General features: G+C 44.9%; 1 long non-coding RNA gene across 1 annotated transcript; it reads left to right on the top strand.

Annotated features, from left to right (window-relative positions):
* The first annotated feature begins 12,577 nt into the window (after positions 1 to 12,577).
* Positions 12,578 to 13,820, top strand: LOC118210184. The gene is made up of 2 exons (XR_004761814.1): positions 12,578 to 12,636; positions 13,541 to 13,820. It is a non-coding gene; the product is annotated as an uncharacterized LOC118210184 (long non-coding RNA).
* Positions 13,821 to 14,527: the final 707 nt, after the last annotated feature.

Genomic DNA, 14,527 nt, shown 5'->3' with positions numbered 1-14,527 from the left:
CAGCCAGTGAAATAACGAAACTAAAGGGTCAAGTGGATCATCTCACTACCGAGGTCACTCAACTAACAAAGAAATGCACAGACCTAGAAGGTAGATCTAAAAGGTAGAGGTAGAGACAAAACATACAAATTTCCAGAGTTCGGGAAGGTAAAGAATACGGCCAAAGCACAAGAGCCCTCTGTTTCAGATTGCCAGGCTTCTGCACAGACATTTTCTGGATTTTTTAGGGAGATTGTAGGGATGAACATAGACCCAGATACAATGTTAATTGTTTTAGGAATATCTGGAAGGGCCCAAAGCCTAAGCATAGCTCAGTGTCATTTTATATCATATGGACTAATGACAGCCAAAAAACTCATACTCATGTTTTGGAAAAAGGTAGAGGCACCATCGTCTGAACTATGGCTTACCAAGCTATATGTACTGCACCTCGAAAGACTTTTAAAAGATATCTTTTAAAAGATAGGTTAAATGATTTGAAAGAATCTGGCTCCCTTTTATTTCCTACTTGGACAAATAGCCCATTCACTTGCAACATGCTTCATCACCTATCTGGTAGACCTGCTCAGGGGTGGGGGGTGGGGGGTGGAAAGGGGGACTTGGGAGTTTGCTCTGGTTGTCTAATTGTTTTTTTTTTTTCTTCTTTTTGTTTCCTTGACTTATGTGTGATGTCTAATATAAAATAATAAAAATACACTTGAGGAAAAAAAAAATGATCAACTTGAATATCATGAAATGCAAAGTAATATGTTTGAAGTCCTTTATTTTGAAAAATGTATTTCACTGAAAGAATGTATTTGTATTGTGAGCTTCCTGGCCAACTGAGGTTGCGGTTGCCAAACCAGTACAAGAACCAGTACAGTGAGTCCCGGGGTCAGTTAACACAAAAGGAATTTATTGAGATTAAATTCTGGGGAAGGGGAAGGGGAAGCAAAAAATAACTGAAATTCTTCCCAGTCGGGGTATTAATCGTCCTCTCCAGGGCAAGTACGCTCCTCCTGGAGATACAAAGGGAACAATAGTTAGGAGCGTGATTGGGTACAGGCCAGCCCGGTCCCAGTCCAAGTCTGTCTCCTCTCTCCTTCCGGCCTTGTAGTAATTGTCCTCCAGCCCTCTGTCCTTTAGGTGCGAGGAGACCACTCCCACAGTCAGACAGTGTGCCAGCCCTTTACCCCCAACCAATTCCACAGTCCTTTACCCTTGACAGTTTCAATCCTGAAATTCCTATTTTTTAAGTTGGCCCACGGCTGCTTACTGCCCCAGGAACAGGTGAGGAGAGAAGCCAGGCGTCGTTTCTCTCTGTAGCCCCAGCCTGCCTCTCACTCCTTTGTTCTGCTCCTTATAACCTGTGAGGTAATCAGCTCAAGCAGCCTCAGGTGTGCTGCAGCAGAGTGGAAAATTCCACATACCTGCACTCTGCTGTAGCCTTGTCCGTGGTGCTGATCGGTGGAAGCTCACCTGCTCTGCGGATTGCTGTCCCTGGTCCTGAAATCTTCCAAAATGTTGTTTGGGAGGTAATGCCCACTCACCACTTGCCCCAGTAGTCGCCGGTGGCGGTAGGCCTGGCCGCCCTGGTGCTTCTTGTGTTCTCCTGTGGAGCACCGACAGGGCCTTGGGGCACCACAACACACACACATACATACACACACACACACATACATACACTCATTCTCAATCGCACATACACACACACACACACACATACATACACTCATTCTCAATCGCACACACACTCTCACATCCACAGTAATTCACTCAAACAGACGCACACATTCATTCACAAATGCACACACCCACACACACACACACACACGTATAAACACACACAAACAAATTATCTTACCCATACACACAGGCACCCGTGTGCACACACAGACATACACACATACATGCGTGCACACACACACATACTCACATACTCACACACATGCACACATGCATACACATGCACTTGCACACACATACTCACATCCGTAGTCACTCCCACAAACATACGCACACATGCACACACGCACACTCAGAAATACACACACACAAACACACTCTCACCCAATCACACACACACACACACACACACAAACACAAAAACACACACACACGTCGACACACTTGCAATCTTCCTTGACCAATGCCTTACCAGTGCAATTTCAGCTGTGCCCAATATTAACCTCAGTACAGCTTAAACCCTGTACATAGGAGTATGATCTTTTAGCAGGTTAAGGTTTATCACATAATTATATTTCTTATTACATTTGAATACATTTATATTGCAAATGTTCAAGGTGTGTTTATGAACCTTTTATTATTAAAACATTAATATAACACGTGTAACGAGGGTAATAATGGCAAAAGATGGCAGGGTAAAATGTTTTTGAAGAAATAATTCTGTCTCCTGTATCTGCATCTTTGTATAAAAGAAGCCAGTGGCAAACTCCTCCATTTAAATGTGCATTTTACTAGTTTTTACAGTTATAATAAAATTTGATAGAAACTACTATCAAGACTAACATCCGTGTGTGACCACAGACAGAGCCTCCATGCTTGTGAGATGTGACCATATGAGGTGTGATGCTTAGAAACTATTATTAAGACTGAGACAACTTAGTGAGTCTTTGGAGAATGTCTCTGCATGCTGTGTATTGGATGTTTCCCTGGTGCGTATTGTACCAAAGTCTGTTACAGTGGGAAAATGTTGTCTGTCCTGATGATTTCCTGTCTACCTCATGTACCTGCTTTCAGTGGTTCTTATCAATTCAGTGATTATGTGGCATTCTGTATGGTAGTTAGCATTTCTTCTGGATTCTGATAAGTTGTCATTTATTGAAAGTAGGCTTGGGGCTGCTGGATGGCTCATTCGGTTAAGGCACCATGCTGAGGTGCATGGATGAGCCTCACGGCCTCGGTTCAAATCCGGACCGTGCCAGTGCCGACTGTGGCCAGTAGCTGCACAGGGCGAGGCACGATTGGTGCCTGTGTTGCCCAGGGTACAGGAGGGTTCAGCCAGACAGGGATCTGCGTTTCATTGCTCTCTAGCGACCCCCCTTGGGCACTTGAATGACTGCATGTCAGAGCCACTCATGAAAGGTCTTCCTCCGGCATGAAAAAAAAGCTTTTCTGTTCTATTCCATTACAAAATATATATGCTCACAAACTGAAATGTGGTAAATGTTTCTTTTTCTCATCCAAGCAGAGTAAAATAATTCATTAATGTGTAGGCTTGTTGTCATACCAAAGCAGTATTATTATTTTTTTTAAAGCAAAGCCTTAAGATGAAACATAAGGTCATGTCATGGCTCTGGCTCTATCACATAGGTGTTTGATGTAATTACGACAGGGAAACATTTACTCAGACGAGCTCGCTCCTGTTAAGGTAATATACTCCATACAGGTGTGTGGCATTAGCAAACTTCTGAGAATTCCTCTGCAGGCTGTGCAGTGTGTGTCTCCCTGGTGGCCCTTGTGTTAAAGCCTGTTAAAGGAAACCTGTCTACCTCATGTACAGTGCCATGAAATATATTTTCCTCTATCCTGCTTTCCTATATTGGTGCATAGTTTCGGATCGTTACAAAAAATGTTGTTTTAGACACACACACACACACGCACACGCGCACGTGCACACACATAGACAGATGGTTTGATACTGAGGTTTATGTCTTTGGAGGCCCTACTAGACCAAAGGCTTTTCTTTCTGGGGAGGCTACGCTCCTTCGGTGTGTGTAGCAGGATGCTATCCATGTTCTACCAGATCATTGTGGCCGGTGACCTGCTCAACACCAGTATGTGCTGGGCTGGGAGCCTTTACTCCAGGGACACAAAGAGGCTCAAACTGACCCAGAAGGCCAGCTCTGATGGGATCCATAAATTACCCCAGCTTGTAAACTCCATCCACATCTCATTTTATCATGACTGAAAAAATGGTTATACGTATATTTTCAGGAGATTTTTGTAATATCAAAAGAATATTCTTATTGTAATAATAGTGTGTTTTGTGATTGCATTGCCGCAATTTTCACCACAGTGTTTCAATTTACAGACTTCAACACCGAATGTTATAGTCCTAATTTTGAGCTCAAAATCTCATATAGCCAGCAAAAAAAACTATCAAGTGAGATAACCAGCGTGATGTCTTATCACAGCATTATAACAATGGACATGTTCAACAATATAATTTAATCATTACTGGATTTTTTAATAAATTGGTCATTGTCAAATTCCTATCAGAACAGAGGATGAAAGCTCATTTTCTGATAATGCAAGTAGCAATGAGGTAAAGGTTTGCTGCCTACATTATAATAGGTATTAGGAATGATGTACCGTGATCATAACCCTGTGTTCTGTTCTGTATCAATTTACTATAATACATATATGGAGTCAGACTTTTGAATAAAAAAATCCTGTCTATTGTAAAAGGCAAAATACATACAATGGAGTCCATCATTATGCAAGAAAGACACAAAAAGCCAAACTGTGTCCAAAACATAAAAATCTATAGTGACCATACTTCATGACATCAGTTTACATTCTGTGTTCTGCATCTACCTCAAAGCTTGTATTTTACAAAAGATACCAAACACCAAAACATTAGATATTGTTTTCTGAAGTATAATAATTGCAAATACATGTATGCTGTCAAAAACAAAACAAACAAAATGTTTTAATACAAATAATGTACGATACTGAATCAGTTTCTGCAATAGCACAATAACCATACACAATAAATAAATAAAGGAAAATAAATGCAATGCTATGATCCTGATCATGCTGTGATCTGGTCTCTCTGCTGTATTTGGCCACAGATTTTCATCCACATCCCGTCTGATGCCTTAATTTCCACGGCAGTGCTGGTTGACCCTTTCTGAGTGCCTTAACCAGTCCTGGCACTGCTGGGCTGTGATGTCATCACAGGGCTCATCATTCTGCTGGGATTCACAGATAGACCTTATTCTGCTGAGTGTTGCTGTTTGTTGCAGCTCCAGCAGCACCAGAGAGACACTGCAGGGCCATTAGCCTGGAGCCACCGATCCTTAATGTCTCTTTAATCCCAGAACATCTCCTGGTGGAGAGGCAGTGATGGGACGTCTCCCTGCCGCTGCCTGCTGTTGTTTTTGGTGGAGTGGGTGTTAACTCAACCTCCCGCCCCCCCCCCCCCCCCCCCCCCCCGGCCTGTCATGCTCCAGCCATGCCCATGTTCTCCAGAAGGTGAAGCACTGACTGGCGGATGAAGCCCCAGAGTCCCAACTCCACTGGATATACTGTTGCCCTCCAACCGACCTCCTTACACTCCTTACACTCTCACACTCTGCTGCCAGGTCGGAGTACTTCAGCCGTTTCTGCTCATGGGCTGCTTCTGCCCCCTCCTCCCATGGGAGGGTGAGCTCCATAAGGAGCACCACCTTCGCCCGAGCAGACCACGTCTCCATATAAAGAGAGCCACCTTCGCCCGAGTGGACCATGTCTCCATATAAGGAGCACCACCTTCGCCCGAGTAGACCATGTCTCCATATAAGGAGCACCACCTTCGCCCGAGTGGAACACGTCTCCATATAAGGAACACCACTTTCGCCCGAGTGGAACACGTTTCCATATAAGGAGCACCACCTTCGCCCGAGTAGACCACGTCTCCATATAAGGAGCATCACCTTCGCCTGACTAGACCATGTCTCCATGTTAGACCACAGGGACGCTGTGCTGATCTCATTTGGGAAATGGAGTTGTGGATTGAGATCTACACGCATGCTCCACCCTCTGCCTGGAACCAGGACTCTACTCCCACCTTTGTGTCCTACGGTCCCCTCCTCCTCTGCTTGCCTCACAAAGTGGGTTTGATGCTCTTTCACAGGAGAGGCGTCTCTGTTTGCCTCCTGTCTGCTGGTCTCTAGTAATTCCAGAAGCTTCCGCAGCAGCTGGTCATACCTCCATCTGTAGCACCCCTGTGCTGGACCTGTTTCACAGCCTGACAGAATGTGCCGGAGGCCTGCTCTGTGTCCCTGTGCTGGAGCCCTGCTCTGTGTCCCTGTGCCGGAGGCCTGCTCTGTGTCCTTGTGCTGGAGACCTGCTCTGTGTCCCTGTGCCGGAGGCCTACTCTGTGTCCCTGTGCTGGAGCCGTCTCACAGCTTGACAGACCTACTCTGTGTCCCTGTGCTGGAGGCCTGCTCTGTGTCCCTGTGCTGGAGGCCTGCTCTGTGTCCTTGTGCTGGAGACCTGCTCTGTGTCCCTGTGCTGGAGGCCTGCTCTGTGTCCCTGTGCCGGAGGCCTGCTCTGTGTCCCTGTGCTGAAGCCATCTCTGTGTCCATGTGCTGGAGGCCTGCTCTGTGTCCCTGTGCTGGAGCCGTCTCACAGCTTGACAGACCTGCTCTGTGTCCCTGTGCTGGACGCCTGCTCTGTGTCCCTGTGCTGGAGGCCTGCTCTGTGTCCCTGTGCTGGAGGCCTGCTCTGTGTCCCTGTGCTGGAGCCGTCTCAGTGTCCCTGTGCTGGAGCCGTCTCACAGCCTGACAGAATGTGCCACAGGTCTCGATTGGGGGCAGCACAGAGTGGACGGTCTCATCCGCACCAAACCATTAGCGTAGGTTCTGAGGAGAAGGCAGGGTGTCATAATTGGCCCTGATCAGGAAGCTAAGCCTGGCTTGTGGTATCCTCCACCAGTCTGACCCACTGAGCGATCGGTCCTCCACACTTTCTCATGCTGTCCATCCTCCCAGACCGCCTTAGCAAGCTGCTATAACCTGCTACCTCTCCTGCGCCATCCATGGTGTGATGAACCAGAGTCTTCTGTGCCTCTCTGTTTCTCTGCTGGGGGGGTTGTGCCCCTCTGTTTCCCTGCTGGGGGGTTGTGTCTCTCTGTTTTGCTGCTGGGGTGGTTGTGCCCATCTGTTTCCGTGCTGGGGGGTTGTGCCCCTCTGTTTCCGTGCTGGGGGGTTGTGCCCCTCTGTTTCCCTGCTGGGGGGCTTGTGCCTCTCTGTTTCCCAACTGGGGGGTTGTGTCCCTCTGTTTCCCTACTGGGGGGTTGTACCCCTCTGTTTCCCTGCTGGGGGGGTTGTGCCTCTCTGTTTCCCTGCTGGGGGGGGTGCGTCGCTCTGTTTCCCTGCTGGGGTGTTGTGCCCCTCTGTTTCCCTGCTGGGGGGTTGTGCCTCTCTGTTTTGCTGCTGGTGGGGTTGTGCCCCTCTGTTTCCCTGCTGGGGGGGGTGCGTCGCTCTGTTTCCCTGCTGGGGTGTTGTGCCCCTCTGTTTCCCTGCTGGGGAGGTTGTGCCCCTGTTGCCCTGCTGGGGGGGGTGCGTCGCTCTGTTTCCCTGCTGGTGGGTTGGGCCCCTCTGTTTCCCTGCTGGGGGATTGTCTGTTCTCTTGTGGTTTACAGGTGCAGAAGCAGCAGTAATCAGCTTCATTACTGGATTGCTAACCCCTGACTGGGGAATATAAGACTGTTTGCTGATGGTCTCTCTCTTTTCTCTTTGCCTCGTAACTGGGCAGCCTGTTGCCCTGCAGTCTGTGCTATATCTGTTGTTTTTCTTTTGCCCACAGCACCTAGTCACTGATCTCGTTGTGCTCACACCTGCACACATTCACACTGCATTTCCATTACACTTCACAACTCATATGTACTGCCTATGTCAGACATATATCAGGTCTTTTGTTTGTAATAAATTGGTGGTATCTTGTACTCGTGTTGTCTCCGTTTGGTATGAATTATGGCTGATCATTCATTACAGAGGCCTGAAGTAGAGCAGCCTGCTCACACGGACGCCGGTCATACACCTTCCATCTCCAGTCCCAAAATAACTCCTCTATTGGCTTTAGGAAAGGGGAGTGGGAGAAGCATCAATCTGAACTCTGGGGATTCTGAAGCTCAACCTCAACAAAACTCTGAAGCTCAACCTCAACAAAACTGAAGCTCAACCTCAACAAAACTGAGCTGCTCTTCTTCCCGTGCAAGACCTCCTTACTTTGTGAGCTCTCAATCAAGGTTGATGGCACCACAGTGACTGCCTCTCACTCTGCCAAGAGCTTGGGGGTGGTCCTGGATGACCAACTGGACCTCAAGGAGCACATCATGGCAACATCATGGTCCTGCAGATTCCTTCTGTACAACATCAGAAGGATTCGACCATACCTGACAACGCACTCCACCCAGCTGCTCGTCCAGGCTACGGTGACCTCTCGCCTTGATTACTGCAACGCTCTCCTTGCAAGCCTGTCAGCTTGTGCCATACAGCCACTACAGATGATTCAGAATGCCGCTGCCAGACTCATCTACAACCTTCCCAAATTCTCCCACGTCACTCCTCTGCTGCGATCACTCCACTGGCTACCGCCAGGATTCGGTTCAAAGCCCTGACCCTTGCCTACACTGCTGCCAACAGGACAGCCCCCATCTACTTGCCGGACATGACTCGGTTCTATGTGCCTGCTCATGCGGCAGCAGGGCGCCTTGTAACCCCTCCCACCCGCCCAAAGGGATCACAGAGCTTCTCTACCCTAGCTCCCCAGTGGTGGAACGAACTCCCCATCTCTCTCCGAACCTCCCCCTCACTACCCATCTTCCGCCGCGGCCTGAAGACTCATCTCTTCAGACTATACCTAGACTAACCACCACCACACTGTATATTTCACTCTTTTATATATTAATAAAAAATTTTTTTTAAAAACCCTTTTCATGTCACTTGTTACATGTTGCCCCATCCCAGCACTTTTTGGTAATTTGTATTTGTCCTAATACTGTAGCTTATTCTTCTGCCTAGTTGGCTTTGCAGAGGTTAGGTCAGAATAGTGTTCACTGTGAACTGTGTTCTTGGCTAGAAATAGCTGTACAAAATAAGTATTGTACCTTACTGAACCTGTGTTCAGCAGTTGTCTATGACCATGAAATGCACTTTTTGTACGTCGCTTTGGATAAAAGCGTCTGCCAAGTAAAAATGTAATGCTGCAGACCAGAGCATTGTGGCCCAAACATCGTCTGAGCATTTGGCTCAGCTCCTCAAAATGGCAGCACGCGTTGTTCTGTTTGCTTCGCACTGTCCTGGCGCATCGCCCGTAGCTCTCTGCCCAATCAGGTTCTGGCCACGGCACTGATGTTTGCCAAGGCTGAACCTGCTTCATCAACATAAAGGATCTCATGCTGCTTAGCTCCGGCATTGATCACCATTAATCTCCGAAATAAAGGCACAAGAGCATTACTGAGACAGTAGAAACAGACCAATGCATGGGTTTTAATGTATAAATTATGTAAAATGCATATTTTAATTACTAGTTAAATATACGTTATTGACTGTAGCCTTACAGTAGGCCCAGTTTATAATTTGTGTTAGAAGTGTCTCGGTATGCTGTGACCCTGAGACATCCTACCCTCTCATCTGCGATACCATTTGTTCACCTTAAAAGGGAGTTGTCATCTCTGGAGACACACCTGCTTGTCTGCATTTACGATATATCAGTCTGGTGTTTCTCATGGAATACAACTGATAGCTTCTAATGATCAATGAGTTTATGACAATTTAAGTATTCATGTCTAATGAGAATATTTTTGATGAAACTCATTTTAATCATACCGAAGTCTCCTGAGTAGAAATTTCACTCCTGGATTAGATGCACCAAAGCTATTTAAATATACACTTTCATGTCGCCGAAAAGCAGATAATGATTGACCACATTCAAACGTTGAGTCATAACTGTGGACATTTAAATCCTAGATTGGGATGGCAGGTATGCCATCCCACCAAGTTACGCCTTGGTGGGGGCATGCCCCATACCTATACAGCACAGAGAGTTTGGCACTTTTCAGGGTTCCCCACAGAAATAACCACAACAGCCACAGACACTCAGCCCTTAAAAACATTAAATTCTGTACATTCTGACCCCATTTCAACAGACAGAATTAATAAACAACTTCACATGTCCACACAATAAAGCCCCAAACTAAGGGGATTTTGCGTTTTCTCCTTTTTCTTCTTCTTCTTCTTCTTCTTCTTCTTCTTCTCATTCTTATTTTTCCTGCCGCCTATCCAACTAACAACATGTCTCCCCATTGGACATTTCACTGACACCAGCCAAATCTTCACCTACAGGACCCAATCAAAAACGCGCATACAAACGCAAAATACCCATACATTTTTACTCTGAAACATTTCCAGTTTAAACAGCTAGTCTGCCTGTGGCCAAGTGGGCAAGGTTACAGTCTTAGGAACACGGGGTTGTAGGTCCAAGCCCAGCTAGGAACACGTTTCTTTAACCTACTTCGATCCTCACTAATAATTGTCTACTACTTATCAATTATTGCTTTTGCACCATATCTACCCGCCGTTCACCGTTCAGTTATTAACCGGCTACAATATTGCTAAGCCATATGCATTATGACTTACCGTCTGTACGTTCAGTTATTAACCGGCTACAATATTGCTAAGCCATATGGATTCAACGGGAGCTCTTCTGTGCTTAATGGCCTGTGTTCTTCTTTAAAACCACCGGCAGGTTTGCTAATGATATTTCACGTATTGCATAGCTATGGCATGGTGCTGCACTAACGAAGTCACAGACTGGTAAACCTCCGGTTTAAGGCTTGAATCCCGACTCGCCCTCAGGCAGATAATTTCCTCTTTTACACTAACGTTTTCTTACGCTTATATTTGCTTTACCAAAACTCACTCACGGCCACCCATATGCATTTTATGACGGCAAATGTATTCCTTTCATTAAAAAGTTACACCAGTTCACCACTGTGCCATTTCTACTAACTATATTTCTTCATTGGCTAGCGTGCAAAACCTTCATATCAGCAAACGCCACGTTTCTACATTCATGTTACCTCGCCCTGTTCTCCATCTAGCCACATAGGCTACAAACAATTACTACGTATGTACGTTCTGCAACTCCACATTAAAACATTACATTTAAAATCATGATTCACTCATAAGTATAACTACTAGCACTGAACATGAGAAAAACACATTAGTGCAACAGATTGCACACATTATTTAACCCTCCACTTCAACAACTAATGATAGATACAGACTGTTATATATATACCATTTGATAAGGAAACTAAGCTCGCTCATGGTCACTTCATTTACTTCGCACTATAGCCTGTGATCATGCCCATTACATGCCCATTCTGCCCACCTACATGCCCATTCTGCTAAAAAACATATTGTTTAAACTACACAATTTCATCATTTCGCCGAATTTATCTCACACTGTTGTTATTTTCTCATATGCAAAGCCTGCTGGGACATATGCGTCTGCTCCTATTCTCCACTATCAACTTTTCCGGTTCTAGCTTAACAAAACAACAAAGAGGATTCCTACCTGTAGATAAGCCTATCAAAATGCCTTATAAACCTTACAAACACTGAAAGTGCATCTTCACGAAATAACAGACAACGGAGCAGAACAGAAGGGTACACAAGTTGCGACCTAGGCAGCTCTAATTCTACGGGCTTGCTGATTCTTTTGTCAATCAAGGCTCGTTGGATGCCCGTCAAATCCGTGAGTACATACACTAGCCATATTTCACCTTTTCTGATGCGTTTACAATTACGCCACCCCTCTATTTGTCACAGCCACTGTTTTATATATATAGCAAACCGAAACTGCTAAACGTACACGATCATCAGACTGTACAAATTCACACAAGGATAGCCATAATCCACAACCGTTTCTTACAGGGTCACTTCGCATTTCTCACTCTCGTAATAAAACGCTTTGCAAAAAGAAATGATATCTCATAAAAAACACGTTTTCAACGTACAAAAATGCCAAGTTACTCACACATACAAGACATACTCCGTCAATAACTCATTCATTCACACTGCCAAAATCCACGCCTGCCATTAAAAGTATTGATATCAAAATGACGCCAAGTTACGGTACTACAAACAATATAGGCTATCTTGCCTCACCGAAATTTAATAACATGTATTCCAAAGCAATGCTACCCAATATTTCCTCAATTCTTTCAAGTCACTTGGCCCTGTGTTTTGTAGTCTTACCATATTACAATGTCATGCAAACGTGTCAGATCAAAGTGTCAAATATTTCATATTGCCTCATGGAACACATTGAAATTCATGTAGAAAACTGCTGGTCAGTCACTACAGGAAGCATATTTATCCAGAAAACATATGTTTATACTTGCTTCTGAACTGAATTTGACTAAATGTACAAGTGATTGTATATTTGCAACGTACAATAAATACATGTAAAATACATATTGTACATACATACATAAAGAACTTCTTCATCCCCTTGGGGACATTTCCCTCGCAGCATGTTAGATTCACATTTACGCACAGACATTTATACCAAGAAACATACAATCATTCACGCAACATAAAGGCTGGGCACCAAAATACATACATACCAATACAAATTGTACATATACATGCCTATCTTGACTGTGAGAAAGCCATCCACACATATGTTTGGCCTGTCCATGTACTGCACGCTTATATACACACAGGGCCAAGTGACTTGAAAGAATTGAGGAAATATTGGGTAGCATTGCTTTGGAATACATGTTATTAAATTTCGGTGAGGCAAGACAGCCTATATTGTTTGTAGTACCGTAACTTGACGTCATTTTGATATCAATACTCTGCCGACGACTTTGGCAAAGTGCGCTTGTTCCCCAACCCCTGCTCACAGCCAAGGGTGAGAGCACTGTCCCCAAATCCACAATCACACTACAGCTGTGCCTCAACATTCATACCCAAATCCACAATCACATTACAGCTGTGCTTCCCAACATTCATACCCAAATCCACAATCACATTACAGCTCTGCTTCCCAACATTTATACCCAAATCCACAATCACATTACAGCTCTCCTTCCCAACATTCATACCCAAAATCACAATCACATTACAGCTGTGACTCAACATTCATACCCAAATCCACAATCACATTACAGCTGTGACTCAACATTCATACCCAAATCCACAATCACATTACAGCTGTGCTTCCCAACATTCATACCCAAATCCACAATCACATTACAGCTGTGCTTCCCAACATTCATACCCAAATCCACAATCACATTACAGCTCTGCTTCCCAACATTCATACCCAAATCCACAATATCACATTACAGCTGTGACTCAACATTCATACCCAAATCCACAATATCACATTACAGCTGTGACTCCCAACATTCATACCCAAATCCACAATCACATTACAGCTGTGCTTCCCAACATTCATACCCAAATACACAATCACATTACAGCTGTGTTTCCCAACATTTGTGTACATGAATGGTCCTATCTGTAAATGTATAAACGCCATTTATTTTGCTGTTAGTGTCAAAACACATAAGCCCTGTGTGGTGTCTAGCATGGTGGCATTTGGTTTGGCAAATTTGGCCGCATGCAGGTGGAGAAGCACTGCTTTAGAATGATCTGGAAAGTGCAGAGAAATTATTTTGGTTATTCAGATGAAAATAAAAGATTTTCCCCCTGCGGATTAGGTTTTTATCTTGAGACTTTTTTCATCTGCTAGTTTTCAGGCTTGTGTTAAACCTGTTGAATCTTTGCCTGTCTTTATTTCTGTCTCTTAGGCTCCAAGTCATGTTTACAAAGGCCACAGCAGCCATGTGACCAACGTTGCCTTTCTCCATGACGACAGTCACCTGATCTCTACCGGAGGGACGGACATGAGCATCCTGCAGTGGTCGGTCGTCTAGGGAACTCTGCTGCACCTTCACTGGAGCCTCCTGTCCACTAGAGGGCAGGACTGCTGTGCCTACAACTGTCTTTACCCTGCTGTCCTACTCCTTGCTGTCTGAGTGTACTGTACTGTACTGTGCTGAGTAGCCACTAGATGGGGCTCTGGCAAAAGAGAAATAGCATGTCAAGAAGGATATTTAAAGCTATTTAAAGAGCTGTAGCTGCTACATGTGCCGTTTGCAGAAGTCTATAGCGATAAAGATATATAACCGAGTGGCTGTTGTATTTTAATATTTAAAGTACTTAATCTTGTTGTGGCACTAAACACTTGATGCGTAGATAGAAGTACGCTAATGCTAGACTTGGCCTCTTGTTTTACTAATAAAGTTTCTACTTGAGTTTGATTGTGTACACTTTGTTTTTGTTGAGAATAATACCTTGTGCCTTACTTCCAGTTCTGTTTTACTTTACTTCCAGTTGCCTGCAAAAAGTAGAGAATCCAACTGAACATATCATACATTTTGTGTATTTCTGTGGTGTTATGACTTCACTCAGTCCCAGTGAGGAGGTATTCCTATGATGTGTGATTTAGATACAGAGGATTACTACGCTGATTGTGACATGGTCAGGTCTTGGTCATGTTTGCTGGAGGTGTGTTCTCTGAAATGACCTTGTGACCAGCACCATCACCTGCTGCCACTAGCTGTTGACGGTCAACATGACCGGGGCCAAGAAAAGAAAGGATGTGACATCAGCCTTCACCTTCTCTCTCGTTCTCCTCTCATCTGCCATGAAATTGGTTTTGGCCCAGTGTATTTGCAGGCAATAGCCACGTCTTTGGAAGGCCATGGATAAGGTCAACAGGGAAACCTACACAC

Source organism: Anguilla anguilla, chromosome 12 (genome assembly GCF_013347855.1).
Source record: "Anguilla anguilla isolate fAngAng1 chromosome 12, fAngAng1.pri, whole genome shotgun sequence".
Taxonomy (NCBI): domain Eukaryota; kingdom Metazoa; phylum Chordata; class Actinopteri; order Anguilliformes; family Anguillidae; genus Anguilla; species Anguilla anguilla.
The sequence above is the reverse complement of the archived record's forward strand: the minus strand, read 5'-3'. Positions and strand labels throughout refer to the sequence as shown.